The following is a 6,444-nucleotide window of genomic DNA, read 5'->3' as shown; positions in this document are numbered from 1 at the left end:
GCTTGGCAGACAGGACCCAAGACACCAACATGCTGGCCACTGGCCCCTGGCCCCAGAAGAGTAGGGACTTCTTGGATGTCTTCCTCTCAGGGGGACTCAAGCTCCAACTCCCCCAGATGGGTCTGGGGTTCCCCAACAGCCCCTGCTGAAGGCCTCCTGGAACACCTGAGCCCAAGGTGGGCCTGGAGGTTCAGAGGTCATTTACATGTGATGCTCTTCACTGGTGGAGACTGCTCAGTTCTCCTTGCCTGGTGAGGGTGGCCCGAGTTCCTGGCAGCTCTGCCTGTGTCCTGCCCCGTGGAGGAGGCCTTGAACTGGAGTACAGGTAGAGTTTTATCTCGAGCAACATCCTGTGTCACTGCTGTGGCCATGCCACCATTCAAGGGGCACAATAGATAGGGCCTGGATTTGGGACCGGAGGTCATGAGGTCAAATCCAAGTGTAAGCAATGTGACCCTGGCCAAGTCATTTACCCTCCTCCTGCCTCGGTTTCCTCATCTGCAGCCCTGGATAAGTCACTTGACCTCTGTTTACCTCAGTTTACTAAATCTGTAAAGAGGGGTGCTAAGGAAATGAGATAATGTTTGCAAAGTGATTTGCATAATGCAAATATATATATAAAACACAGTTAGATAGATGGATAGACAGACAGACAGATAGGAAGTGTTGTATAAATAAATAAATAGGAAGAGCTGCTTGTACAGTGGAGCATGTTGCCACAATTTCCCCTCTGGGTAGTAGCCTTTTGGGGGTTAGATCTTAACCCGTGGGAGCACTCAGCCTGGCTGCAAAGCCCACAGCTTTTTTCCGTCCATTGTATTTTTGTGAGATAGGAGCCTTCCTGGGAAGCGTTGGCATCCAGTCCAAGGGACAGTGGCTTCTTTGAAGTCACTCTAGGGATGGTTATTAGAATTCTATCTAGTCTGAGGGGACTGTGAATGTGGGTCACCCTTAGGCAAAGGGCTCTGAGCCTTCCTGGGGAGTACAGCCTACTGCGCCTGAAGCACGAGGGTATGGGACAGGTGCCAAGGAGCCCGCTGGAGAGATGGTTCCGGAGGCTTTGACGCCTGGCCCCGACCAGTCAGGACTCCTCAGACATGCTGGGCTACACCTAAGTCAGGAGGACTTGCTTTTTCCCTAACTAAACAACGAAAGTATCCAGGCTCTGGTTGTCCTGCCGCTCCTCATCTCTTCTATCTGCCCTATGGCTATGAGGGACGGCTGTGCCCACAGGAAGGTCCATGCCAGGCAGCCTCCCTTCTCTACCACGGGGATGTGTCTGCAGCCCTCTGCCCCTCTCCGACTCTCCTTGGGCAGTGGGCTCTGCACTCACTTTATAGAGAGTGATGCTAAAACCATCCATTTTCAGATAGTTTCTGAAGGGATGGGCCATCCTTCCCTCCCCTCTGTTGGAGGTGGACAGGGGGTCTGCTGCCCAAGGCCCCTAAGTGGGGGGCCCTTCTAGCTGCCCTAAGTCAGAGAGAGGGAGATCCGCGCTGTGAAGGAGGGTCACCAGGGCAGCCCACTGGGTTGTGCTAAATGCCCAATCAGGAGGCAGATCTGTGACCATAAGCTTCCGTGTGTTTGGCACGCTCTCAGTTTGTTCTCACACACACCATCATCCTGCCATCACCCCGACTCTGACCATTCCTGATGAAGAACAATGGGGTCACATCCTCAAATTGTTTCCAAACCAGTCAGCAAACCTGTTCCCAAAGCCCAAACTCCTTTTGTTCCAAACCCTGCCAGAGCAGCTCCCCCTCCCGTTACCCTCTGACTCCCCACATCAAAATGGTAGGTTTATCAAAGGCCCTGGGTGTGACCGGACAAATCCTCTTGAAATTGTCTTGGACAGTCCCGAAGGTTCTGCAGAAACGGCAGATCTTTGATCTCTCATTGCAGCTGCTTTCCTGTTTCTTCTTCGTTTCTCCTGTGGGACAATTCTTTCTGGAACATGGTCCAGGGAATTGATTGGCGGCTCGGCCTTCAGTACAGTTTCTGTGAGGGTATTGCCAGGATGCCAATGGAAGGAGAGAAGACGATTGTGTTGGAAGGCATTCTTCCCTTGCAAAGGTTAGTTTCTACATTTTTAAAACAGGAACGTGTATAATCAAATTTTAATTCACTTTTCTCTTTTATACAACATTTGTCATCATTCATTAGAAAAAGTTTCTACTATGAATGGTCAGAGAAGCATGGAAAGGATTTCAGGAACTGATGCTGAGTGAAGACAGCAGAACCAAGAGAACAACAACGTTTAACACAAATAGACATGTCCAATGTATAAAAGGGGAGGCTGTGTACCGGCACTGAGTCAGAGGGAGAGAGGCAGAGACAGAGGAAGAGGCACCCGACCCCAGCGACTCTCCTGGAAAGCTCTCACAGAAGCCCCGGATCCAAACCTGGCAAGACCCTAGCAAAGCCAACGAGGGCTCCACAAGAACGAGCACAGACAAGCCCCCAGCCCCGAGACCTCCAACCTCTACTCAGGTCAGAGCCCCCAGAGGCAGCCTCTCCACTCCAGACCACCAGACTCCTGCCTTTTCCAGACATTGGCCTCCACTGGCCTCTTTGCCCCTTCCCCCACCTCTCCTGATTCTGCCCTCCCAAGCCCAGAAGTCTCCTGCCTTCCACATGCCAGACTTGGGAATGTTCCCATGCTGCCTTGCATTCAGAAATCCAGGGGTGTGGGTGGGGATCACCCTGATTTCCTGATAAAAGGTGCTGGCAGCTCATGACAGATACTACTGGGTCTTTACCCACCCACTGCCAGACCTTGTCATCTCTTCCTACACCCTTGTGTCAACCTCGGGCCCTCTTCTTTCCATTTCAAGACCACTGTCCAGGAGCAGCCTCCCCCCAAGACCGCCGCATGATCCTCCCAGCGGCACTCCCTGCTCTGGTCCGTCCTATCCAAGGCTACAGAGACTCCTGAAGCTTCTGGGGTCCCCTACCCCTACTGCTTCCGGATGAGACATCACACTCCATGGTGGCATTGCCCATCTCTGCATAACTTGGTCTCACCTCAACCCTCAGACCGGATCGCCCGCATCTCCAGTGTTCACCTCAATCCTTGCCCAGAGATGAAGCATCAGAGAAGATGGCCAGAAGGTGCGGCAGGAGGGGGGTCACACAGGTAGGGATTGAGGGCTTTACCTGGAGGGCTCATTGTCTTGTTCTTTTGCTCCATATGAGGAGCGAGATAGACTGAGGCATTTTAAAAATACAACTCCTAAGGCGGCTGAGGCTCTGAGGAGCCACAGAGATTTTATACAATTTATTTTATACAATTTATACAATTTCTTGTGACATGACTCAGGATTAAAACTCAGCCCCTGAATCTCCTCCCAGGGACCCGAGGGCAGCAGGGGCGCTACAAGGGATAGTTCTCTAACTGGTAAAGAGAGGATACCAAAGGGAAATAGTCGTGATTTAAGTGCACAGGAGAGTCCACTATCGACATTTCTAAATCACTGTTTTAATGGCTCAGGCTGCATAACAAAATCAAAACAATTTTAAAATCTACTCTTTCATCCAAGTCACAAATAAAAATGTTAAATAGGCGGGGTCCCTGGGGTGCTCCCCTGGGGATCTCTGGTTGGTGACCAGCCCTCGCTGCTCTTCTCTGGTCCAGGCACTCGCTTCTGTCCAAGGTACCCCAGGTATCTGGACCACATCTCAGCATCTTGTTCATGGGTACACTGTCTGCAACCACCCTTGAGCCCATTCCCAGCAGGGTGGTGGTGGAGGGGGGGGTCCTTTGTTTTGTGAAAAGGACCAATGATACCACGTGTTATCTTGACTTGCTCCTGAATTGAATTAAGTGGGACAGAGCTGCAAAACACCATTCACCTCACTCTGTTCCAGGGTCACTGAAGTCCAGTGGCAAGACAAAATGCAGGATGTTTGGGGATGGCCTAGGAGGCAGGCTAGCCTGGCCAGGGCATTTCTTGCTGTGGTTACACACACTGCCCACCTCCATCCCACGCTCTGTCGGGTGGGTTCTCCAGGGCTGGGGTTTCCCAGAAGCACTTTTCATTTACCTGGCCAAACAGCGTCTCTGTGGAGGTGACAGGATGGAGTAGGGCTCCCTCACACTCATTAGACTTTTCACATCTCCAAGGATGCTTCCCCCCCTTCAGATGAGAACACTCCCAGAGGCTCCAGGAGTCTGAATGGCTGAGCCCCGGGTGTCAGATGAGTCAGATAAAAGGGGGGCCTCCAGCTTCCTTACTGTTTTCCTGCAAGCTGACTGAGTCTGTCTTCCAAACTGCTGCCGTGGGCTTCATGGGCTCTTCACCCCTGTGGCCAGAGCTCAAGTCGTGGCCTAGACTCCCCAGAACTGGGCTAAGATCAGGTCACAGGCTCAGACGCTGGTGCTGAGGAGGACCCCAGAGACCATCAAACCTCGCCATCTGGGGTGGGTGCATGTCATTTATTTTTAATGATATTTTATTGTTTCCCCAACTACATGTAAAGAATTTTTAAGATTCCTGGGTGTATTTTTAAGTTTTGAATTCCAAGTTGTATCTCTCCCTCTTTTACCTTGCCCCTCCCTGAGACAGTAAGCAATCTGATATAGGTTTTACATGTATGGTCATGTAAAGCATTTCCATATTAGTCATTTTGTGCATGAAGATGTAAACAAAAAAGGAAAGAAAAAAGAAAGGAGGAAGGAAGGAAGGGAGGGAGGGAAGGAAGGAAGGAGGGAGGTAGGAAAGAAGGAAGGAAGGAAGGAAGGAAGGAAGGAAGGAAGGAAGGAAGGAAGGAAGGAGGGAGGGAGGGAGGGAGGGAGGGAGGGAAGGAAAGACAAAGAAAATGCTTGGTTCAGTCTCTGTTCAGCCATGAGTTCTCTCTGGAGGTGACCAGCATTCTCCACCATGAGTCCTTAGTCATTGTCTTACATCATTGATGTGCTGAGAGGAGTAAAGTCATTCCCACTTGATAATCCCACAGTGTTGCTGCTACTGCAAGTGTGTTCTCCCGGTTCTGCTCATCCCTTCACTCTGCATCGTTCATGCAAACACAGATTCTTCTGAGACCACCCTCGGCTTCACTTCTCATAGCTCGTTCATTCTCCATCGAGGAACTTCCCCTCAATTCCAGTTGTTAGGTAGGGGTCGTGCATCACTATTTCATCATAATAGCTTTCCTTTGTAATCTCTGATATTATTTTACACATTTGAAAGGGTCTCCCAAAGCTTCCCCAGACTGATTCCCCAAGAGGTCATTGTCCCAAGAAAGCTGGTCCCTCCTTCTCCCCCACCTCCTTCCCCAACCCCCCAGCCCCAGCCCTAGCTCTCCATTCCCCATCTGCGACTGTGAGGTTTCACCTCCACAACCTCCTGCCTGAGCCAGGAGAAGCTGAACTGGGAGATCTGAGGGTGCAGCGGACTCAGCTGTGATCTCAGCACCCTCCTCCTCTCCCCTCTGATTGGAGGGTGGCCCAGTAAACTCTCCCCAGAACCTTCCTTTCTGGAGGCTCAGATCTGAATTTTGCAGGGAGCTCCATTTTCCATCAATGGCTCCACTTGGTTTCCATTCCAGGGAATATGATGCCCCCAAGTGGAATAGGTCCTGCCCCCCTTCAGCTGCCTTCGGTGTGGAGCTTCCTTCCGTTAGACCGGCGCTCCTGGAAGGCAAGTCCAACCCGGCAGCCACAGAGGAGCAAACTGAGGCCAGGAAAGGGAAGTGTCCAGCCTCCTAAGGTCACACAGTAAGGAAAAGAGACAGGATTTGAACCCTGGGCTCTCTGACTCCAAAGCCAGTGTTCTTTGTATTGTAAAATATGATCTCTGCTTTGGCTTGCTGTGGACCCCCTGAGGTGTCTCTGGGGGTGATGCTAAGGGCCAGGTGGCAGCGGTGGCTGGTCTGTAAGGAAGTCGTCATTCCTGAGAGGTCACCCACTTGAGGGTCAATGAACCCCGGGTCAATGATCATAGCTCATGGGGGCATTGAGAGCCCGGAGAGGGGCAGCTGGGTGACACAAATCTGGCCTCAGACACTTGATGCTTACTAGCTATGTGTTGGATAAGTCACTTAAATCCATTGCCTATAAAGAGACAGAGACAGAGACAGAGAGAGACAGAGAGAGACAGAGATAGAGAGACAGAGACAGAGAGATGGAGAGACAGAGACAGAGAGATGGAGAGACAGAGAGAGACAGACAGAGAGAGACAGAGAGAGACAGATAGAGAGACAGACAGAGAGAGACAGAGAGAGACAGAGAGAGAGAGACAGAGACAGAGAGACGGAGAGACAGAGACAGAGAGACAGAGAGACAGACAGAGAGACAGACAGAGAGAGACAGAGGAGACAGAGAGAGAGAGACAGAGAGAGAGGACCAGGTATGGAAGAGGATACTCAGCAGATGGGACATTAGATGCATGTCCCAGGGGCCAACCAACAATAAACCAAGGTCCCCACTTACATGTTCTGCCCCAC

At 51.3% G+C, this 6,444-nt stretch overlaps 1 long non-coding RNA gene across 2 annotated transcripts; it reads left to right on the top strand.

Moving 5' to 3' along the window:
- The first annotated feature begins 2,784 nt into the window (after window positions 1–2,784).
- On the top strand, window positions 2,785–6,193 carry LOC141491552 (uncharacterized). Of its 2 annotated transcripts, none has more exons than XR_012469636.1 (3): window positions 2,785–3,136; window positions 4,957–5,113; window positions 5,548–6,193. It is a non-coding gene; the product is annotated as an uncharacterized LOC141491552 (long non-coding RNA). The 2 variants fall into 2 exon arrangements; XR_012469635.1 differs by having other exon boundaries at window positions 2,785–4,420.
- The last annotated feature ends 251 nt before the right edge of the window (window positions 6,194–6,444 follow it).

Source organism: Macrotis lagotis, chromosome 6 (genome assembly GCF_037893015.1).
Source record: "Macrotis lagotis isolate mMagLag1 chromosome 6, bilby.v1.9.chrom.fasta, whole genome shotgun sequence".
In the NCBI taxonomy this organism is placed as follows: domain Eukaryota; kingdom Metazoa; phylum Chordata; class Mammalia; order Peramelemorphia; family Peramelidae; genus Macrotis; species Macrotis lagotis.
The sequence above is the reverse complement of the archived record's forward strand: the minus strand, read 5'-3'. Positions and strand labels throughout refer to the sequence as shown.